Below are 22,476 nucleotides of genomic sequence, written 5' to 3' on the forward strand. Positions count from 1 at the left end.
GCAGCACCTTAAGGTGATGAATAAGGAAAGTTAACTCCTTCCCAGACAGACTCTGTACACCTTGTGTCTTCCATCTCACCTACTTTCCTAATGCAACATCTCCAGCTCACTGTGGCCCTGTGCTCCCTGCTTTTCTCATCCCAGCCCTCTAGCTTCTGCCTTCACCCAGCACTGGCTCAGCCCCCGGGCAGGATGCTGCTGAACACAGATAAGGGGGTCAAGCTGGTCCGATCCCACACACAGCAGGTGCTGGATCAGATTAGCTGATGGGTGGTAGCTGCCCATAGGCAGACAGAGCAATGTGCAAGATCATTTGAGAAATAAACTCCACATAACCCTGTGGTTACTGTGGATCAGCTCATGAATGGCAATTGGACCCATCTTTGAGGTGACCGTCCTAAGAGACTGCTTCGTGCAAAACTGCAGGTGGTTTTCTTCTGAAAGGAGGTTGGTTTTGCTGTAAAGTGATCCCATTCTGCCTTAAAAAGCCGTGATTCTCAAACAGGATGGAGATTTATTTCAGCAGCAAATCACTTCAGTTGTCATTCATATAGCCCCAAGGCTAATGATGCCCTCACAGATGATGCAATTCACATCTGTACTGTCTTACTGTAATCCCTCATTCCTTCTGGCTAACCAGGAACCGCTGCCATGCAAGGCAGCGGCCTTCTTGATAGGGTGAATGGGTTAAAAAAAGGAAATCTAGTAAAGGCTGCGCTGGCCTTTTGTGTTTTAACAATGAGAGGAAGCTCTGCCTAGTTTGAGGAATTTCCCACGTCTCCAATTCAGACTTGGAAAAGTGCTTTATTAAGCCTGTCTAAGAGGTGTTAAAAAAATAAAAATAATCAAGGAGATTAGGACAAAGATATCTTCCTAGAGCCTACGCATGTTCTCTGTTTGTTTGTTTTTTAAACCTGGATCACCGGAGGTAAACTCAGAGGAGAAGTTCTAGGGAAGTCAAATAATGCCAAATGCTCACATCAGGTTCCTGCTAGGCTGGCTGAGCCATTACTGAATTCAGTCAAGTATCATTGCTACCCAGATGCTAGAGATTTGTCCCTAAATGTCTTTGCATAAGATTTTGCTCCACAATTTTGCCAGACATCGCAAAACAGGTAAAGTGACAGAAGTAGATGAGGAATTTTCTGGATGCAAGGAGGATCTGTGGGTTGAGAAATGCAGCAGCAAGTGATCAAGCAGAAATGGAGCCTCAGGCTGTCAGATTCCCAGCATCCTTTCCCTTGCTATTCCCTTGTCTGCTACAATCTTATTGCTTCCCATAAAACTGTCACTGGAAGCGAGAGTTACAGCATTCAAACCAGACCTTTCTCCCCCTAGGTCTGAAAGCTCCTTAAGCACATAGGTGAGCATCACTTTCCCACTGATGGGGAGAGGGAGACAAGGTTGCAGAAGGTCACACCATGTCTGTCTTTTCACTGAATCCCAATCACTTAACTGGTAGGTGCTGCTGCACCAGAGGGATTTAGATGGAAGAGAACTTTTGGGGTTATAACACATTGATGAGGGTGAAAGGAGCAGAAAGTCCTCCTGCATCCCCCTGGCTCTGAGCAATGGGAACAGCACTTCAGCACCCCAGCATGACACCACAAAATTGGGCTTAGTTTTAGCAGCTCAAAACACAGGCAGGAAAGAATAGGAACAAGATAAATGCAAGATTCACAGCACATGGCAGTGTCTTGGTCTGTAGCCCTGGGTGCCCCAAATCCCTCCTCCCTGTCAGCAAGCATCATCTAATATGAGATCGAAGGTTGCACTAAAAAAAACAAATCCACCATTTCATACAGCTGACAAAAGTACCGTGCATTGCAAATCCCATCTGCATTGCAAATCCAGGACACAGCCCACTGCAAGCATAAAAAGAACTCCAAAAAATCTGTTATTTCAGTCGTTTTTTGTTGTTATTGTTGTTGGTTTGATTTTTTGTTTGTTTGTTTGTTTTTTCCTGAAAGCATGTAGCATGCCTTAGGACATAAATGCAGACCAGATTAACACAGTATTGCCATGCACATCCCTCTTTACCCCGAGTTTAGTTTAGATTAGTCACAGTCACAATTTCTCTAGCCAAGCTAACTGACAGTAGCACTTTATCAGAATGTTGAATGATTTAATTCTTACACGGCAAAGCCAAAAGCATCCTACAGGTGCCTATCATCCGATCACCACGAAACAAGAAATGCTCTGACCGCAGCTCCCCCAGCAGACACCTGCAGCAGGTTTACCGGGCATGCGAAGAATCTGGCCCTGAGCATCCCTCCAAGCCACCTTCACCAGCCCCACGCTGCTGAAGCACACAGGGAGACCCGGTGCTGTGCCGCACGCACATCACCCCTACCTGCAGGACGAGGAGTGCTGGTCTTATCCGAGTCCTTTCCACACTTGTCCTCTTCTGCTGGGCAGGAAGCTTCCCATCCAAGTGTCAGCTCCCGCCCCGGTCTCTGCCCTTTGTTTTCCCCAGAGCTCAAAACACACCTCGTGTGTGTGCTGTTGCTTGTCAGGCTGGAGGGTTGGTTTTGTATTTTTTTTTTCTTTGTTCTTTTATTTTTCTTTCTGCAGCAAATCAGCCTGTGATAAATTCTTGGTGAGCCACAAGCACCACAACCTCCCTTTCCTGTGATCGGTGGGATCCGATCCCTTCTCCACCAGCGTGGGGTGGAGTTGCGGCTGAAAAACAGAAGCCCAAAAGCACTAAATGGGCAGGGCAGATCTTCCTTCTCCGTTTGTTGTGTCAGGGAACATAGCGGTTCCTGCCAGCCCCAAGCACGGAGATGACCTCTGGCCAGGAAGGAACCTGGGAAATATTTTCGAAGTGATTTCCTGATGCAGGGGGGAAAGTGGATGGAAGGGACACTGGGGTGGGGGTACTCACAGGAGAGTGTAATGTCAAGACGGGGAAAACATTTTGGGAGCCAGTAGGGGGTTGGAAGTGAAAGAAATTGTCTTTTCTTATAGGGGAGACTGTTCTGGGAGCCTCAGTTATTGCTATACGCAATGATTTGGAGCCTAAGCCCTGTAGGTGTTTTTAGGCTTTCAGCTATGGTGCCTTTCTTGCCTACAAGGTGCTAAGATGCCCTGAAAATTGGCATGAGAGAGCCTTGCCCCATGAAGCTGGTGTCAAGCTAGCTTTTGGGGGCTATTTTCATGCCCTAACCAAAGGAGTGCTCCCCAGGAAGGTTTGGGATGGAGCTTCAGGGCTCAGACCTGGTGCAGAGGATATGCTGATGAAATGAAAGATTCTGTGAGGGCTACTTTGCTTTTGGCTCTCCCAGCTTTGCACCATCTCTGATATTCTTGGAATATAACATGCCACAGCACCAGAGCCCCACATCAACCCATTGGGTGGCCTGGGGCACGTGCCACCCATCCTTATTGCTTTCTGGAGGCATCAACTTCTCCCCCCTGACTGCAGAAGCAGCTGAGGACTGCTGCACTCCTTACTTGTGTTCAGGGACTGAGTGGGGTGAATCTGGACCTCCCCTTCTGAGGACATCTCAAGACGGAAAATTGAACATAGGACTCCAGTCCCTACAGCTACCAGCACCCTTCTTTCAGCACACAACAAGAATTTATTTTTGCATTTTGTTGTCTTCATCTGGATTGCTTATTTGTGACTATAAGAGCAAGCACGAACAATAGGGCATTTCACTGCCAAATGCACTTTGCTCATGTGCTCAGTGACATCACTTTTTTGCATAGAAAGGGAGAAAAAGACATGGAGAGGGAGCCCCGGCTGTGCACCCAACCTTTAAGTGCTTTCCATTAACAAGTGTGTTCTATATTTCCTTATATTTAACAGCAGCCTCTCTATGTGCATAAATGCAAGTCCACCTGGGTTTGGATAATTTGCTTTAGAGGCTAGGGAAGTCTTGCAGGACCTCATGGGAACCCTATCTTTTTTTCCTATCTCCTGTACTCTTCCATTGCGTGGCAAAGTTTAATCAGTTGGTACAGCACCAAGCTCTGCAGAGCCCTGAAGTTGGCTGGGGCATCTCATAGGCATCTCTAAACACCGTAAATCATGAGCTGCCACGGCTCCCTAGGATGACCCAGCAGGTATCCCATGTACCTGTCCTGTCCCCAAGGGGTACTATGATTGTGAAGTAAGCTGCAGTGCCCTAACGTGCACGGGGACAGCAAAGGGCTATTTCAGTTGTGCTGGTGATTCTGGCAGAGAGCAAATATTTAACCTTTGCCCATGCCGGGGACAGCAAATCCCGAATCACTTCGCTCTAATCTGCTGCAGAGGAAGGAAGTAATGAAATGTCTTATTATATATCGGACTCGAGAAATATATTTAGAGCTGAGAGTGTGCTGGAGGTGGCAGGGTTTCATACCAAAAGGACTGACGTACTCTGGTCTGACTCCCCATGCAGCCAGTGGTAAGCAGAAACTATTTATCTGGATGAATAAGACCCCTGAAGATTGCTTGTCTTCCAAAGCACCAGGAACTCATTGCAGGGATGGAACAATTAATTCAGGTGTTTGGAGCACCTCTGATGTGTGCTGCCATTGCTCAGCCCTGTGGGTTTCTTTGAGGTTTAAATGACCTGAGTTTGTCTTTAGGCTAATTAACCACACTTGTTTGAGATGCTTCATCACAGGAGAATGACAAGCACACTAACGTGGAATGCAATCCTTGTGCTGAGAAGGCACAAAATGCTAAATGGCGATTTAATCTCCTACAGAAATGCACAGAAAGAGCAAATGTGGGAAAATGAAGCTGGACAGATTTAATTGAAAAGCAAAGGCCTACATTTAGGATAATCCCAGCAATCAACCACCCATGCAAACTGCCATGGGATTCACTAATATTTGACATGTGTGCATCACAGCAGGCTGTCTTTCTGCGTGAGGTGCTTCATTTGTCTTCATTACTGGGCTCAGCTCTTTGGCGTAGTTAAAGCAGGATTTACTCTTTGAGCCTTCGGCCTTGCCGGAGCTCTTTAACTATTAAATTAGGGCTGTGGCTTTAACACCATGTTTTGACTAGGGTTATATAAAGCCTCATGTGCTAAAAGCAGTATTGACAATAGGCAAACAAGGGCCTTCATCGGTGATAGGAAATCCCAGTGCAGAGACACGGGCCAAATAAGGAACTTCTGCAGGACGATGGAGAACTCATTGAGCACTTGTGAAAACCAATCGAGGAAGTGGAAAACGCCTGGAACTGGGAGCCTTTGTGTTCGTGAGATTGTTGGATTTCCCCCAGCAGAAAGCACACTGTAATTCCTTCAGGGAATTTTGAGTCCCTATCCACAAAGCACAACCTTCCCATGTCTTTCTGAAACCTCAGGCAACTTCCTTTGGGTTAGCAGGACCCTGTTTGAAATGGACGGTTCCAGAAAATTGCCTATTTTCCCATCCTTTCCCCAACAATGGACAATGAAGGAAATGTCTTTTAATGGTACAGTTTCAAACAGAAATGGTCACCTGAGGGTTGTGGGTGTGCAAAGCTCTGCAAAGCCATATCCTGCATACCATGGGACTCGAGGTCTCCATGCAATGCAGCGTGCTGTGGAATGCTCAATTTTTATTGCAATTATCAGCAAATAAATGTTGTTATTAGAAGTAATTGTATCATATCACCGGGAAGCCCTGCAGGCAGGAGAATGCCTTCACAGGGATGATGTACAGACCTGGATCTTCTGCTCTGAAAAGCAGGACAAGTAGTAGCTGAAGGTAAACAGATGGAACAGGACAAAGACAAAAGTAAGGGCAAGGTAGGACAACGCTTAGGCTAGACATGTTATGTGCAAGAGCAAACACCATGTGCAAGAAGAAGGAGGTGGAATAGTGTTGTCATGAAAGTGGTGCCATCAGCTAGGACCCAGGTGGGGGTGGAAGAAAGATGTTTCCAATATCTGGAAGCAAGCAGGACCTGCAGGATTTAGGCAGAGCCTGAACAGGATCTCATGAAGAGTAAAAGAGCTCGTGGCGCACAGACTTTTGACTGTATGCACAGGAAGGACCCAGCTGGAAGAGCTTCCAGGACCAAGACTTTTCTTTTTAAGTTTGGCACAAAGTCCAACATGGTTGGGCAGTTGATATGTTAGGTTACGATCAAACAAATGGTGTTCTCCTGGGGTGAAGTGAGGGTGTAGGGAAAGAATGTTTCTCCCTGTCTCATTCCCATCACAGGCACAATAGTGGAGAGAGAGACTATGTGTCTACTGCCTTTTCTTATGTTTCCATGTCCCTTTCACTTACTATGCTATTTATCCAGTGCTTGATTTATTTACAAGAGGGAGGAAGTCTTATGTATGTAGGTGTTATGATAATAAACTTGTGTAGGAAGACATGGGTTTAGAAACCTTGCTCTGACAGCAGATGTCTGGTGTGGTTTATCCCAGCAGGCAGGTGAGCCCCATACAGCTGCTCGCTCACTTTCCCCAGGTGGGATGGGGGAGAGAACCAGAAAGGTAACAGTGCAGGAACTGATGGACTGAGATAAAGGCATTCACTAGGTAAAGCAAAAGCCACTTGTGCAAGCAAAGCAAAACCAGGAATTTATTCACTACTTCCCATCGTCAGGCCATTTCCAGGAAAGCAATGCTCATTATGGTTACTTGGAAAGACAAACTCCATACTGCCAAACATCCCCCTTTTGCCTTCCTTCCCCCAGCTTTTATTGCTGAACATTATGCCACAAGGTGTGGGATATCTGGGCAGCCTGGGCCAGCTGTGCTGGCTGTGTCCCCTCCCAGCTCCTGGTGTACCCCCAGCCCCTTGCAGGCAGGGCAGCAGGAGGAGCTGAAAGGTCCTTGGCTGTGTGCAAGCACTGCTCTGCGGCAACTAAATAATTGGTGTGTTATCACCACTGTTTTCATCACTAATCCAAAACATAGCACTATACAGCTACTATGGAGAAAACTCAAGCCAAAAACAGGACAATGTCCCATATGACCCTAAGGTAGGACAGTTGGAGCAGGTCCTCCAAGTTATTTCCCATGCTGAATGTCTTACAGAGGAGAAGAGAAAGGGAATGGAAACCTGCCATTCGTAAGAGGCTCCAAGCTGAAAGACTTTGGGTTGTACATGCAGTGCTGATGCACGTTTAACATGTACCGAAGTACAGAAGTACATGTACACTTTGGTAGGTTACAACTAAATTTAGTTCATGGATTTGCATATCTCTTCCAGTGAAAAGAGACCTTTTGACCCTTCCTGAACATGCCTATGTATCGTGCACCTTACTGTCAAAGGGCATTCTGCTTGTACAGCTGCTTCCCAGTCACCCTTGTACCCTAAATGTCAATCAGCTCACTGCAAAACCCACGTGGCCATGAGACAGCAAAGACCAGATCCCTCCATGGGAACCACAGAGTCATCACACGGATGACTAGAGGTAACTGAGCCCAAAGAAAGGCAAACACAAATTAATTGCAGCGTGCAGAGGGCACTCATTCAGCAAACCATTTCCTCGTTTGCATTGAAAATGACTATTCAAAACAGAAAACCTCCATACAGAGAAACCTTTACATTCGGCACAGTTCCCTGTGCAAAACACTTTCTGTGTGAATTAGATCTTTTTCCTCCTTTACAGAGACGAATGAGATGTCTTCACCATCATCTGCTTCCTCTGACCCAATGGTCTAGTACCAAGACCTATTTTTTATTAAATCAAACTTTTTTTTTTTTCTAAGTTGTGTGGCTCTGGGGCAAGGAACACTCTTCTTACTGTTGCTGAAAAGAAGACAATGTTGCCTCAAAGGTCTCCTGACCAGATATCTGTGGCACTTTCAAAGTTACCCGGAAGAGACTACACCATTTGTTGGGAGAAGAAAACTAATTTGAGGATTGTTGTTGTTGTTGTTGTTGTTTTTAGGTATATGACATTTTTGTGTTGCAGCATTTGCTAACTCATTCCCTAATACCTTTTAAACTGATCACACAGTTTCTCTGAAGGACAGAAAAGTTGCTATTTCTCATCTTCTCAACAGTAATAAATACCTACACGTTTCCCAAATGTCAGAGGCTGAGCAGAGAAGACCCACAGGCCATCCATAAGGACAGGTGTGTTTTCTTCAGCTGGAAAAGATGTCCAGCTAGTCAAACACCAGGTACTTAAGGTTTGGCCAACTATATGGTAAAGCCTTTTGTCAGGCCAACAACCAAGTTTGAGTTGGGCAACAGATACATGAGTTGGCTGATGGTATTAGGAAGGGAGGGAGACTAAAGAAGTGAATTAAGGGGCAGTGTGGACTGTTGGAAATACAGGAGAAAGTTGGGAGCAGAGGCATAATTAGGATACAGAAGGACCATAGTAGAGTCTAGGGTAGGCGTGGTGGCTTGAGTGTTGTTATGGTGAGTATTGTAGGGAACATGGTTGGACTTGGTGATATAGCAGTAGAAGTTGCTGGATATAAAGAAGGGGAAAAATGCATTATTTCCATGGGAACTTGATCTTTTAACAGTCCAGTGCTAAGCAAGTGGGAGGTTTCTGAAGGATCTCAAATGTTTTTGCACCCTAAGGACTCTAGAGAAAGAAGCCCAGGCCAGTGTGCTAGGTGTGAGACATGGTGCTGACCAAGGAGCCAGAGCAATGGGGAAAGGTATCCTGGCTCTTGTGGAGGAGGATTTAAGCAAGCTTTTGCTAATGTTACTGGAAGGAGAGACATGGTTTACTGGAACTACCTACACGTGCTGTTTGCTATGTGTCTTTGAGCTATGACTGGAATTCCCACCTCCTAATAGAGGTTTCCTTATTTGCTCATAGCCCTGTGAAATGGGGCACCCCTATCTGGTATCAGCACTGAGGAAGTGTGTAGTTCCTTTTCTTGGTAGAGTAGAAGCAATCTGGCACAACCTAGTTGCTTACCGGGGAGATGCTGATAAGCACCACCACCCCTCTTGTCCACCACCCGACAGGAGCTCACACTACCATAGTCTTGTTGGTTGACTTTACTTTGTGCCTGATCTATGGTTCTGCTTTTGACCAAAGGTATTTGGGGCCATAAGAAACCAAATTCTCTTGAAAATTGTAACCACCTGCTGGATATCGCAAATTCTGGAGAATATTCTAGCCTGAAAGTTCAAGTGCTTTCCTTTGGCATGGAAGCCTCTGTCACAGCTTCTGTTCTACATGCAATAGCATGTTCCCAAGGAATGAGCTTCCCAGGAAAGCCAGTGGAAAGGCACCTGCTTGGGTGAAGCAGGACTTGGCTTACAGCTCACCAAGTGTTTAACCCAGAGAGAAAGGAGACACACACTGCCAGGGTATCTCCAATGAGACATCTCCAGCTCCTTCTCGCACCTCAGCTGTTTTCCTAGCACTCTGATTCCAGGTAACACAGCTGCACTACTGTGGAAATGACCTTGGACAGAGACAAAGAAAACCTAAGGAAGGGAAGAAAGAGATCGCGGAGCCTGTTGGTGCTCTCAGGGCCATGACACCTGCCCCTAGACATCTGAATATGTAGGGAGTGACTACTGGGAGTATTTAGGTGCGTAGAGATGCAGTTGTATTGCAGAACTCAGATACAACTACAACTCAGATACAACTACAACCAACAGGAAGAGGCAACACTTACGGTCATCAGCTCCTACCATAATACTCTGCTCTCGGTTCAAGTCTGGGCTTGCTGTCTCATACAAAGACAACTATTCACCTTGGGGCTCAGATCCAACAGAGTCAAGAGTGAAATGCACAAGAACAGAGTGGCACTTAGGTAAAATATTTTGGGAAATTTTGGGGTGGAGGAGCAGGAAGGACTAACAGAGAAGGACATATCTAAGCAGTCAATAAATAAATAAATAAATAAAATAACAAGGAAAACATTCAACTCGATGTCAGAAGCCAAAAGGATAGATTCAAATGCCAAATCCACAGCAGAGCTCCCCAGTGCGAAACCACAGTTTGGCTTTTGTTGGACCCTGGGCTTTCTCATTTGCCAACACCAAAAACACCTCTGTGGTATGCAGTTATACCGGTCTGATCCTTTAGGCTAAGCCTGGCATCTCTGCCACCCAAGCATAAATGATGTAGCTGTTGCTGAGTAACAGTGAACTGAACCTGAAAAGGTTTGGGTGAGATGAGCATAGTGGCACTGTTTATTAACATTTCCTGAATGTTCTGAGACTGCATACCACTGGTATTTCTGAGGCAAAACAAGGAAAACGTTCAACTTGATGTCAGAAGCCAAAAGGATAGATTCAAATGCCAAATCTGCAGCAGAGTGGATTCTGGGTGTGAAGTGCTGGGTCGAACAAGAAGTTTTTGCTGGAAAGTCTCCTGCTTTTCAAAGTATGCAAATTCCTAGCCAAAACTTATCACCCACAAGGATGTAAGTACTTAATTGCCTTTCAGATGCCAAGTTTCCTGTCCATTATCCATACCCTTGCTGAAAATGCTGAAAGCCCTGACCAGGCGTTGCTGAAGTCTGTAGGTACCTTTACCCATTTGTTACTTATTTGGGTAGATCCCTGTTCACATTTGCAGGTTTCTGAGAGCTCCTTCCTAAGGAGCTTGGCCTGGGCCATGTCCAGACATCGATGTATGGAGGCATGGCTGAGCTTTTCAGGCTGTTCCTGGCCAAGCTGAAGCTCTTGGGCTGAAGGTGCATTTTGTGATTTTTCTCAACTTTTTTTCTCCCACTGGACATTCAGATCTCTCCTCTAGAAATGACTGAAAATGCTGTCGGATTGTGGCTCACTACAGAAATACCACCTGTGGGACAGATATGGAGAGAAATTCTTGCTGCAGATCCCAAAAGCCTTCCAAAAGAAAAAGGAGAACATGGGACAAGGTAATACCAAACTATCAGGTTAACACATCCTGAAAGTGCCATTATGGATGTAATAGATTTGTCTGTTTATTAACCAGCACACTTGGACCTTTTATTACTGCAGCACAGATGGGGCTCTTTCTTCTTGCCTAGAACAAAAATGGAGAAGAAATATCAACAGTGGACTGTGTACATGAAAATAATACCCAATCTTAGGTTAGGTGGAGCATTCAGTATGCTCAGCTGACGTTGGGCATGGCTTTGAGATCCTCACTGGTTTCAGCTGAACAGAAAGGACAGTAAATTCTAAACTTTCTGGTGCTCTCACACCAGTTTTATACCAATGTGGTTTCATCAGCACCACAATAGTCCCTTAGTTTACAACGTGGATGGAGAACAGGACCAGACCTGTGGACTGGCAGGGCAGTGTGCTGCGGTGGAGCCCCCTCCTCTGGGACTCTTCCTCCCTAAGCCCCAGATCACTGAGCAGGTTGATCCTTACAGGAGGGCCAATGCTTTTCCTCTGTCCAATTTTTGGAGAATCCAATCTTTCTGAGGGTCTGGAGAATGGAAGTTTAAACTAGCTGAGACTAGAGGTAGCTAAAAGCAATATTTTCCCTCCAGCTGAAAGTCATGACATACTATAAAAATTATATCCTTCTCTGGGACGTCAAAGGCAAATCTCTAAATGGGTTTTTAAGAGAAGGAAATATAGGAAAAAAATTTTTGAAATAAGCAAAATACATCATGTTAATTATCTGATAAATGATACCGGAATTGAAACAGAGGGCTGGCCATGCTTATTGGTGGTTTCTCCCACCTTAGCTAGCTGCCAGCCAAACCAGTTAATGCTCTGATTTTTACAGAACTTGATCATTGGAAACAAATTGCCCTGGGCTAAGGGCTTTCACAGGTGTTGCGAGCCTTCCACTGAGCTCAGAATTAGTTATTTTTACTTGCTGAGGATCCTTTGGATGCCAGATCCCTGGTGGATATAGATCACAGGGGCTTAAGATGCCTGGTCTGAGATGCCCTAGGACTCTCAATGTGGGAGGACTCTGTAGGGCAGAGCCACCACTGCAGGTGAACAAGCCTTAGGCAGGGAGAAATCCAGCTGGCTTCTAGCGCCCATAACCCTGTGGGTGTTCATGCATAGTTTTGTGAAGTCAGACACATCTCCACAGGACTTCCTTTTGTGACAAAACAGTGTTTCCCAGTTAAAAAAGAAAATAAATCTGTGTAGAAGATTCGCAGGCTTTCACTGCTGTCTTTTCTCCCTGTTCCCATCTGCACACAACTTTGATCCAGAGCAAACTTTCTACCTTTGCCTGGGTCAGTTGTACATTTCCTACAATTATTATTTGCTGGGTATACTTCCTGTTATGAAAGGGAAGTTGGCAAGATAAATTTCTTGTGACTAGTTTACACTTGCAAGTGCTGGCCCTGCCTAACCCCAGAAAGGAATGTGGGGGGAGAAGTGCTGTCACCCCACAGACCTCAGAGGGGTCTCCTGAGGGGTGACACAGTGCTGCTGGAAGTGGGGAAACAGGACATGGTGCAGGTGGGCTGTGTTGTATGGAGGTGACATCTCTTTTCTCTCCTTTTCCTGGATCCCCAGCACAGTACTTGGCTCAACATGCTGTTGCCTCATCCAAATCCACCATTCTCATGGCTCCAGCATGATGCAGCAGGGGATAACGTGATGTGGCACCGCTGATGTATGTGATGGAGGATGCTTGCATGTGGATATCACCTTGGGAGGCAAGTTCCTTTCAAGGAGGCTGGTTTGGTGTACTATATGAGCAGCCAGCTTGCCACAGCCCTCCTGCACCTCCCAGCCATGTGAATGGGTTGCTCAAAGCCCATCACTGTCATCTGGGGTGGTTTCATCTGGTGACACCACATGATGAGAAGAATGTGGTCCAGGAGCTCCATTTTTTTGCCTGCTGTTATGAGACATCTGAGCCAAACAGAACTGAGGCCCTCTGCTGTCTGCCAGCCCCAGCCCCAGGCATTTCCTTTGCCCAGGCAAAGATGTGGTTTTCAAGCAGAGGGAGCAGTGCAGGATCACTGGTTATTCACTTCCAGTAGCAAAAAGGGAGGTGCCACGGGACAACACAGATCTGTATGCACAGCCACAGTGTCCATTTCCATGGCAAAAAAAAAAAAAAAAAAAAAAAAAAAAGGGGAAAAAAAAAAAAAAAAAACACAAAAAGCTCAGATGGGACAGGCGCCATTCCCCATTGCTTTCTGGGAAGAAGAGCTTTTGCTTTCTCTTGCTTCAAAGCTTTAAAGTTGGCCAGATGCTCCCTGTGGAGTGAAGCCCAGCTTTTGCATTGGTTCTGCTTAAAAACACACATTGATCTGCCTCAAAACAGCAGCAAATCTGACAAGCCCGAGCCTTGCACTCGCGGGGCTGTAGGTTGCCGGTTGTCCGGTTCCGACTACAAAGGATGTTCGTCGGGTGTCTCTAAGAGGCCTCAGATGAGCAAACTCTGCTTGCCTTATCTTGGGTAAACAGGTGATAATTTCTGATAAACAGACATGATAGAAGCAGGAAGGAAAACCTGAGGTATGGTTGTCCACCAGGCTTGCTTAGCTGAGAAAGAAAATAAATCTTGGCTTATGATGTGGCTGTGAGAGCCAGGGAAGCCTTTCATCCAGCCTGCTCCTTTCAAAGGGAAATGGCTCCAAGAATGCAATATTTATTTAGCATTAAATGAAGTCTTTGCCAAGCATTGCAAAAGACAGGTTTAGCTTTTGCTGGAGCTTGTCTGTCAACTGGCATTTTAGAATTACTAGAGGAACCCTGACAGTTTTGTACCAGCCTCAAAATTTGCCCAGGCAACTCCAACCAGCTTTTGGCTCCCTTTCTAATGGGAGAAACCGAGGTACAGAGCTCTAAGCTATCTGCAGCACTGAATCTTTAGGGCACACAGCTCTTCTGAAGAGCACAATCCCTACTCAGTGCTACCTGGGCTCCTTCCCCAGTTAGAAGAATAAATTTTAGCTAGTGAAAAGCTCCAGCAGGACCACACGGCACGTCCTAGCAGCTCGCCTTGTCCCTGGGCTGGCCCCGGCAGAAGCCCTGCAGGGCTGTTTTAGCTCGCTGAACTGGCAGAAAACCTCGTGGCTGTTTGTGGGGCTGGTTTGCAGCCAGCACAGTGGGGTGAAGTGAAGTGGCACATGGAGGAACTGGCTGAGGACTTGAGAGGACACAGCCAAGAAAGGGAGAGTAAGAGACCATCAGTTCTGTTCAAGCACTCGTATCAGGCATAGGAGGAGGAGAAAAATCAGGCAAACCCAAATCCAAGTCATTGCCCTGCTTGAAAGATTTCAGCAGAAAATTTGTATTCTTTCTACTTCCCCCCATTCAAAAATATTTTATTTAGAGAGGAATTTTTGTGAGTCCTTCCAGTGAGCCCATGTTTCACACAAACAAGCAGGCACAAGCAAAAGGCTGCCACAGGCACGTTTAATGGCATAGCACCCAATTACCTTCTTAAGAAGTGGAAGATGAATCTATTTAAATCAGTGAATTTCTCCCTTTTTGTTCTGTTCATTTCCATTTTTCTCTGTGAGCAAATGACAATATGCTCTGCTGCCACTCCAAGGGACTGCTTCCTACTGGAAATGAGTCTTCCTTCAGGAAGGAGCCCCTGACGCTGCTAAGTCCCTGTGTGCATGAGAAGAGTTCAGGGAGTTAATGAACACTGTATTTGCTCTTCCTGGATGATGCTTGCTCCCTGCTGCCCAGAGCTGCTCCTTTTGCCCATTCCCTTTATTTATTTGCAGAAACAAAGCAGTGGCTTTGGCTGTGCCTTAGGGCCCCATCCTGCCCTCTGGACATAGCTCCTGGGGTCCTGGGGCAGCCCAGTGCAGCATTTCTGCACCCCACATGAGCAAGAACTGGAGTTATGCTTGTGCTGCAGGTCTGTGTACACCTCCGGGCACAGAGGGACCCCAGGGACAGACAAGGTCCCCGTGGGAGCTGTGTGAGCTGGCCTGTGTTTATGCAGCAGCACAGCTGTGCCTTGTTTTCAGGGAGCAGGTTTCTCATTAATTTTCCTAGCAAGGCAGCATGTCAGAGCTAAAATTCCCCTTGCACTCACAAGGGTGAGTTCTCCCAGGGTTTAGGGTAGCCCTCCTGCCAGCAGTTAATGGGATTTAATAGGTAGCCACAGGAGGTGGGTTCAAATGTGGGGGATCACTAAGAAAACCACCCATCTAGAGTCCCTTGGCCAGAAACCTTAGGGAAGAAAAGCAAACTGGGCACTGCTCACCCAGCATGTTGGCAAAGGATGAATCACTTTATTTAACAAACAGCATTTTTCAAAGGAAGAGGAGAAAACGATAACAGGAAGATAATAAGTAACACAGGATACCTAATCACTTCTGCAAAGCTTGATCATAAATGGTGACTGTCCTTATCTTAGAGTCCCCAGGGAGGGAACTGCAAGATCAAAAGCTCCTGAAGTGAGAAGGTGCATTTCGAGTGTGAAGAACCATGCAGGTCTCGAAGGACTAGTGATATAGCAGCATGTGGTGGCTGGGCCGTTAGGAAGCAGTGGAGGAAGGACAGATCCAGAGCAGCCAAAATCTGCAAGATCTTCTCATTGTCAGGTTGTGTGGAGAAAACAACCCCTGAGAGTAGGTACACAGCAGCTCTCCATGGGTGAGGGACAATTCTGCTTCTCTGCTGCCCATTCCAGCTTCAAGCTGGCAGTTGGAGTAGGGCTTGGTCCAGCATGTTTGTTCCAGTGTGCTTAAAACAACCCTTGGTATTTAGAGCTGATTCAGAGAGAAAAAAAAAAAAAAAAAAAAAAAAAGGAAAAAAAGAAGTCCAACACGCAGTCAGGTGACTTTTCTCTGAACTACACAAATCAAATCAGCCCCTAATTGAATTCCCCTCTGTTGCAGCAAACTGGGGCTTGAGCACTGGGATTTCCTTTGATTGTTCCCACTGGTGAAGCTTTCATCCATTTTCACTCATGTCTGGCACTTCTTAGTGACTTCATATAGATCTGTATGCAAATCAGCTTAATGAACTGCGGATGCTCTCAGCTGGGCGAGGCGGGCATCAAGTCACTAGTGCAGCATAGCAGCATGTTCAGTGTCTGACACCAGTGCCTAAGGTAGCACATCACCTAGTGCCAGCACCCACACAGATGTGAGATTTGATGGGTTTGGCTGCTCTTTCCGCTGTCCTACAGGGCAGAGCTTTCTTAGCCACTCTTTCCAGAATAATCTACATTTTCCGATGAATAAGCTTCAGGGCAAGGAGCCACATTACCCATGAGGAGCGTCTTTTTTACAGGAAGCTTAACAATCATTGTGGGTGCTGAGTTCTTCCAGCAAACATGCATCAGTCGGTGGTGTGAGCCATGGATGGTGAGGAGCGGGCAGATACTCCCAGAAGTCTCCCATAGGATTGTGAAGCCCTGGGGCAATCCTGGGCAAGTCCACAACACTGGGAATCAAATATGGACCCAAATTATGTGTGTGGTTGGCTTCGAAAAACCAGAGAGGTCATTTTTCTTATTTTTAATTTTGTTTCCAGACTGGAAAGTCCCTGCATGGCTGTTATCAGCTACCCCTTTCTGGGACAACATGACAACATCCAGGCATGGTTTATGGTCTAGCATGGCCCAAAGCCTGTTCATCCTGTGCAAGCCAGGTGGGTGGGAGGGTTTGCTCGAGAGCCAAAGCAGAGTTCCTGCCCGCTTTAATGTCCTAGGACAAGACGTAGCGACAGCAGCCTGTTGGCCCGGGGAGCTCTGGGTGCTGCCAACTAAAACAAAGGACATCGCAGCAGGGAGACCAGCTCCCGGTGGTGCGGGACTGCCGGGAGTCTCCAGAGATAAGGCACGGCCAGAGGCCTTCACAGGCACCTCCCTGGCTCTTGCTTCTTTGCTATGAAAACCTCTGGTGCAGGCTGGCTGAGACTCAGCCCTCAGCAGCAGAACTGGGGCTTGTAGGCCACAGCCCGTCCCACCGCCCCAGCCATGGAGCAGGACAGGTCTGGGGATAGTGGCCAGGTTCAACCAAGGGTCCAGGTCCTCAGACAGGTTGAATGGATGCGGCAGGTACGTGGTCAAGGTGGGAAGTCAGCCTGCAGGTCAGGGTCAGGCCTGGCGAGGGTAACCAGGTTCAGACACAGCCTGGTGGCCACCAGATGGGACAATATGGTTGAGATAGGTCCGAGGTTGGGCTGGGAAGTAAACACATGGGTCAGGGCTCAAATCAATGGGTCCATGGTCTGGGGGAGCAGCCCTCAGCTGTGCCATCTCCTACCTGGCCCCAATCCTGGTAGACAAACCAGGAGGGGATGTGCTCAGTGCCCTGCCAGTACCTAATTTCTGTGAAGGGGGGACATGGCCACAGCAGCACCCTATCATCACCACAACCAGACTGTGGGTATCACTTGGCCACCTACCCATACTGGTAGGTTGTTTGGCCAAGAGCTCAGGCTCAGAGAAAGCCTTTCAGAGCAACAAGCTCTTCATTCTCCATGGTACTTCTCTCCTCGTTTCACCACAAACCCTGCAGAAACCTTGTGCCCTTCATCTCCTCCTCTAAGTGGGGACAAGGAGTAGCTTTTTCCTTTATACCCTGACAAAGGACCATATCTGGTCACTTCAGAGGACCTGGCTGTTCTCCACCTTGGGGGCAGCCTGCCACCTTGTGTTGAAAGATGAGCATTATCTGGTGGTTTTGCTGAGGGCATTCAAAACGCTTTACTTAATGGTTTGTATTTCAGACACCCAGAAGAAATGAAGACCTCAAAGAAGACCTCTGTGAAGAAGACCTCTGCGTCCCGGTCCTGGCTTTGGTGGCACATTTGATTTCAGGTGTTTCTCTCTGCAAGCAAGGCTGAACATTACCTGGGTCCCCAGCAGCTGTTATGGACTTTCCCATCTACTGTGGAGGTTTTTGGTCCTTTCAAGTTGTGACATTGCCCCTGAAACTGGATGTGACCTTGCTCACCCTTGAGACAGACCCACAATTTGCAGCACCCACACCAAAAAGCTCATGGAAGCTCCATTGCTTTACTTCACTGAAATCCCAAGCACCACTGAGGTGTACTTTGGTTTCAGAGACACAGACACGGGTTCCTGGTGCAGTATGTGGGACACCAACAGCCACTGAGTGGTGGCTGGATGCCAGGCCAGATGCTCAGGCCATCTCGTACAGCCCTAAACACCAGGTCCTCACATACCTCAGGAGTTTCATCCCAGGCTGAACCCTACACGACTTCCACTTGGCTCCTTTTACTGCCTCCACTCTTAAAAAGCATAAAGTGTTCATTAGAAAGAATAGATGTTTATAGGGTGTAAGTTTCTTTCCAGATTACTTTTTCATTTTCCTAAATGCTCCTAAGAGTGTGACAAATTCTTCTCATAAATGCTATTAGTGGTTAATGAGCCCAGAGGGACATGTGCCATCGTCTTGCTGAGCTCTGCTGTAGTTTTCTACAGGGGTTCTCCTCTATTTCTTCTCTGTCATTCATAGTTCATAGGTTGTATTTTTTATTATTTTTTTTTTTCACCATTAGACTTTTTTCCGTCCTTATACTGTTTTTCTCCTTTCCTTGTTCTTGCTGGAAGAGATGCTACTTACCACACATCCCGTGTCCACAGGACAGGCAAACAATGCACATGTGATGTGCAAACGCTATGCAGGACATTAGGTAAGGGTGAAACCTTTGCAAAAAACAGCAGCATAGCTGTATTGACTGTTATAGCTCCCAGCCAAGAGGGGATGGCAGCTGGGTTTGCCATGGTGCCCAGCAGAGGCGAAGGCAGCTGCCTTCACACCCTGACAGATTTCGCAGTGGACAGGTAGTGACTGAGCTGGAAAATGGTGAAGATTACCAGCTTAGAAATGGGGAAAAAAAATAAAAGTTTCTTCTTCCTGGTTTTGGATTTCACTTCTTCCACAAACCTGATTCCCCATTTCCTCACACAGGGAAAGAGCTGCCCATCTTAGAAAGACAGGGTTTTGATTTACTAACTCACAAGGAATGGTTGACTTCAGATATACCTATGTATCTCCCAGGGGGTGATGACTTGACCAGCCCAACACAGTGCTCAGGACAAGCACATTTTCCTCCAAAAACCAAAAGTGGGTTTGGGGGACTAAGCCTTAGATCCATGGTAAACCCAAATGATACCCCTGTGGAACTACCAGTTGCTTTCTGAAATGTGTTGGACATTGTGTGGCACTTCTGCATCGCTGGCATAGCCCCTTCAGATCACAGGAGATGGTGCAACTCAGCCTCGTGACAGATCATGGGCAGAGCAAGGCAAATTGTGCTGCTTCTTCTAAAACAACATCCCCTTCTTCCTCTTGTGGCTGGGCCAACTGAGAATTAGTCTGCAGGATTAGCTCGTCACTGTAGGCTGAGATGAACCAAAGCAGAGCTCAGCTGCAATGATTTCTTCTTATTAGCGGCTGGCTGCAGACGCAGTCTGGCAGAATGGCACCTATTGAATTCCGCCTGGGTATTGAAGAGCCTCTTGGCAGCCTGGCTAGAGAATGACTTATGGGCTTGTTTACTTGTTAGGGCTCCAATTCATGTTCAGCACACGCCAAGCTGAGTCAATTTTTCATGTTTTGGTACATGGTGTGTTCACATCAGACATGAGGAAACACGCTAGAGCTGCAGAGGCTCAGCCATGTGTTTGCACTCCTTTGTGTCCTTGTTCCTGCACATCAACGCTGGTGGAGGCTGAAGGTAGGGCTAGAGCAGGCCCTATTGTCAGTTCAGTTCCTGGTTGCTGACCTGCTTATCCGAGTGCAAAATGATGCATAAGATTAAATCATTTTCTAAAGGAGGTCTGAAATCCTTGCTTTTCCAGTAAACATGCAGGTAACTATTTACGGGCACACTGAGACCCTGCCAAGGGATTGGAAAGAGTGCTAGCACCACAGAGAAATGAATCCACGTGTCCTCATAGCAGCATTACTTTTAATAAGATGAGTAACAGGTACAAGGCGAGTTTCCAAATACATTAACATGCATAAAAAATTAGGTTGTGCCTGGTCATAGCTTTGTAGTCTTTCAGTGGAATTGCTGTTCAGTACTGATTTGTTCTTGCATTTTTATTGCTTATTTAAAATGTGGCTCTGCTTGGGCTGGGTTTTTGTAACAGGGCACTTTGGGCTCCCACATCTATTGCCTCAGAAAACCTCACATTAAAACCTGGTCAGCTGTACAAATCCCAGCCCCATTCACACCTGACTGAATTTAAAAATTACCAGAGTTTTCCTGGCCCTCTGCAAAGCACTTGACAACACTGACCGCAAATCTGCAGTAATGCTCACATACCCTGTGCCTGTGGCCACTGATGCTCTCTAAGCAGCACAAAAAGGAGGTAAATCTCTTTTCCCAGCCCTCACCCACAACTAGTGCCATGCAGGGAGCCATCCTGTCAAAATCGCCACCCCCAAATCCCCAAATGGGGATCAGGGCAGAGCAACCTGACCTGTTCCCACCTCCAGATTGCCACCACACATGTGCCTTCCCACAGCCCTTCATATCAAGAATCACTGGGAGCAAACCCAGCTAAGCAGCATGTTTTCCTCACACCGAATAGTTGCCCACACACCAAAAGAGGGCCCTGGAGGAGCCACCTGCCACCACCATCTGGTTCTGGTTGCTGCAAGCTCCCCTGAGGTCTCATGCACACACGTGTTTCCCCAGTGGTGCACAGTAGGAAATGGTCTGGATATATATTTTTTATTATTGTTATTATTATTATTTTTAATTGGGATAGATGGAGCCACAAGGGAATTGCTCATTTGTTGTGCTTTTGTTTGTTTGTTTGTTTTGTTATTTTTGTTTGGTTTTGCTTTTGGTTAGCTTTGTAAAAGGCTCTTTCCTAAGTTCAAACCTATCCAAGTGTGGGAAGAGTCACTGAAGGTAAATGGAAAAGGGAGTGATGAAGAGGTAAAAAAAGGACCAAGTGTGTAAAAGCAAATGTTTGGGAGCTTCTCAGGAAAAGAAGGCAGAGCGATCCTGCTAGCTTTTAACTCCTAGAGAGTTAATGACACAAGAGAGGGTTCATAATGACATTTAGATTGGAGTTGCAGAGCTTCTCAGATCCAACTCTGCACTGTCGCCATCCCACTGATGTTTAACAAAAAGGCAGTACATCATCCAATACTAACTACAAATCAGGATTGCTTCCCATCTGACTCAGGAGCTGCTCCTTGCTCACTTCTTTGTCTGTGCATTGGTGAGTGACTGCCTTGAGGGGAAGCGTCCTGCCCATCCCAAGGAGCCCACAAGCCCAGCTGCTCCTTGTCCTACAGCAGCAGCCTGGCTCTGTGGCTCCAGATTTGCACCACAGGTCAAACCAAACAATGGGTACATAAAGTTATGGAGAAGGAGAGAGGCCACATGTGTGTCTGCTTATGGAGGAATAAACCAAATCTGAATGTCATGTTCAACAGGTCAGGTCCTCAACATCAGTCTTACTGGCTCTGAGGGTCACCCTGCTCAGTGAGACTGGTCACTGAGACTCGCTCAAAGGTGGCTGCATCTCCTCGGGTCCTATGTGGTGGTTCAGGATGCTGAAGTCACAGGTATGGGTTCAGGGGCCAAGAAACATCAAACCTCGTTGAGCTTTGCCCTGCACAGATTTTTTGGTGTTGGCACTGCAGAGCCATGGTGACTGGTGGTGGCCCTGGACAGCTGCTGAGCTATTTGCCTGGAGCAGCCTGTGGATAACAGCAAGCAGAGTGGGACCTCGACAAGCTTAGGGATGGGAAGTCAAATCAGCCCTACAGAGAAGCTAAAGGTCAACCCAGCACTAGACTGTAGGACTGGACAGGTGGCACTGGGTAAACCTTTGTCACGTCTTTGGGTTAAGGACCAGGAGCATGGCCAACCTCATTGAGGTTTCCCTTATCATCTGAACTTTGATTCCAGAATCTTTTGTTTTCCCCTTGGAAAAGGCGTGTGCATTTCCCTATGGCAGCCCTGTGAGATGGAGCTGATCCCACGCAGAAGCACTGAATGCCATGGAGGTGGACATGGGCACCTCTTTGGGACTGGGCATGAAGCTGGACAAGGGAAGAGCTGGGCAGTTGGCTGCTGCATGGTGCTACATATCTCCTCGTCCAGCCCCGAGTGGTGGTGTAGACCACCAGATGGGGCAATACAGGAATTTTTTGAGCTCTTGAAGTGTGCAGGTCACAGCTGGGCAACTCCCTCATACAGATGAGCAGGCGGGTGGGTGTAAAAAGCAGTGGGGGAGGTTTCTGAGGAAATGGAAATCTAATCATCCTTGGTGGCCCTCACATCTGTTACACACTTTGGGTTCTGCAAACAAAGTCCATATCCCCAAAGGCATTTAGGCACATCATTTGTATATGGGCTCTAATTCTGAATCAGCATTGCTGTGCCCAGCTAGCTCAGTCAGTAGAGCATGAGACTCTTCATCTCAGGGTCTATGGGTTTGAGCTCCCATGTTGGGTGCCAAAAAGGACTGTTGTGGTTAAACCCGGCCAGCAGCTAAACACCACACAGCCGTTCGCTCACCTTCTCCCCTCCCTCTCTGGGATGGGGGAGAGAAACAGGAAAGTGAAGCCTGTGGGTTGAGATAAAGACAGTTTATTAAGACAGAAAAATAATAATAACAGTAATGATGGCAATAGTACTACTAATAATAATGTGTACGAAACAAGTGATGCACAATGCAATTGCTCACCACCCGCTGATCGATGC

General features: G+C 46.9%; 1 protein-coding gene and 1 long non-coding RNA gene across 3 annotated transcripts in view; both read right to left on the reverse strand.

Annotated features, from left to right (window-relative positions):
* LOC311434069 (adhesion G protein-coupled receptor F5-like) overlaps positions 1–2,678 on the reverse strand; it is a 38,732-nt gene extending 36,054 nt beyond the window's left edge. The window contains exon 1 of one of the 2 annotated variants that reach the window (XM_084513937.1): positions 2,354–2,678. The gene's annotated coding sequence lies outside the window, so the exon portion shown is untranslated. The remainder of the gene's footprint in view (positions 1–2,353) is intronic. The other variant, XM_084513936.1, reaches the window with a different exon arrangement.
* An 8,129-nt stretch (positions 2,679–10,807) lies between these two features.
* Positions 10,808–14,450, reverse strand: LOC311435081. The gene is made up of 2 exons (XR_014691917.1): positions 14,241–14,450; positions 10,808–10,891 (listed from the first exon to the last, which is right to left on the reverse strand). It is a non-coding gene; the product is annotated as an uncharacterized lncRNA (long non-coding RNA).
* Between the last annotated feature and the right edge of the window lie 8,026 nt (positions 14,451–22,476).

This window comes from Aythya ferina, assembly GCF_964211825.1.
Source record: "Aythya ferina genome assembly, chromosome: 3".
NCBI classification, from domain to species: domain Eukaryota; kingdom Metazoa; phylum Chordata; class Aves; order Anseriformes; family Anatidae; genus Aythya; species Aythya ferina.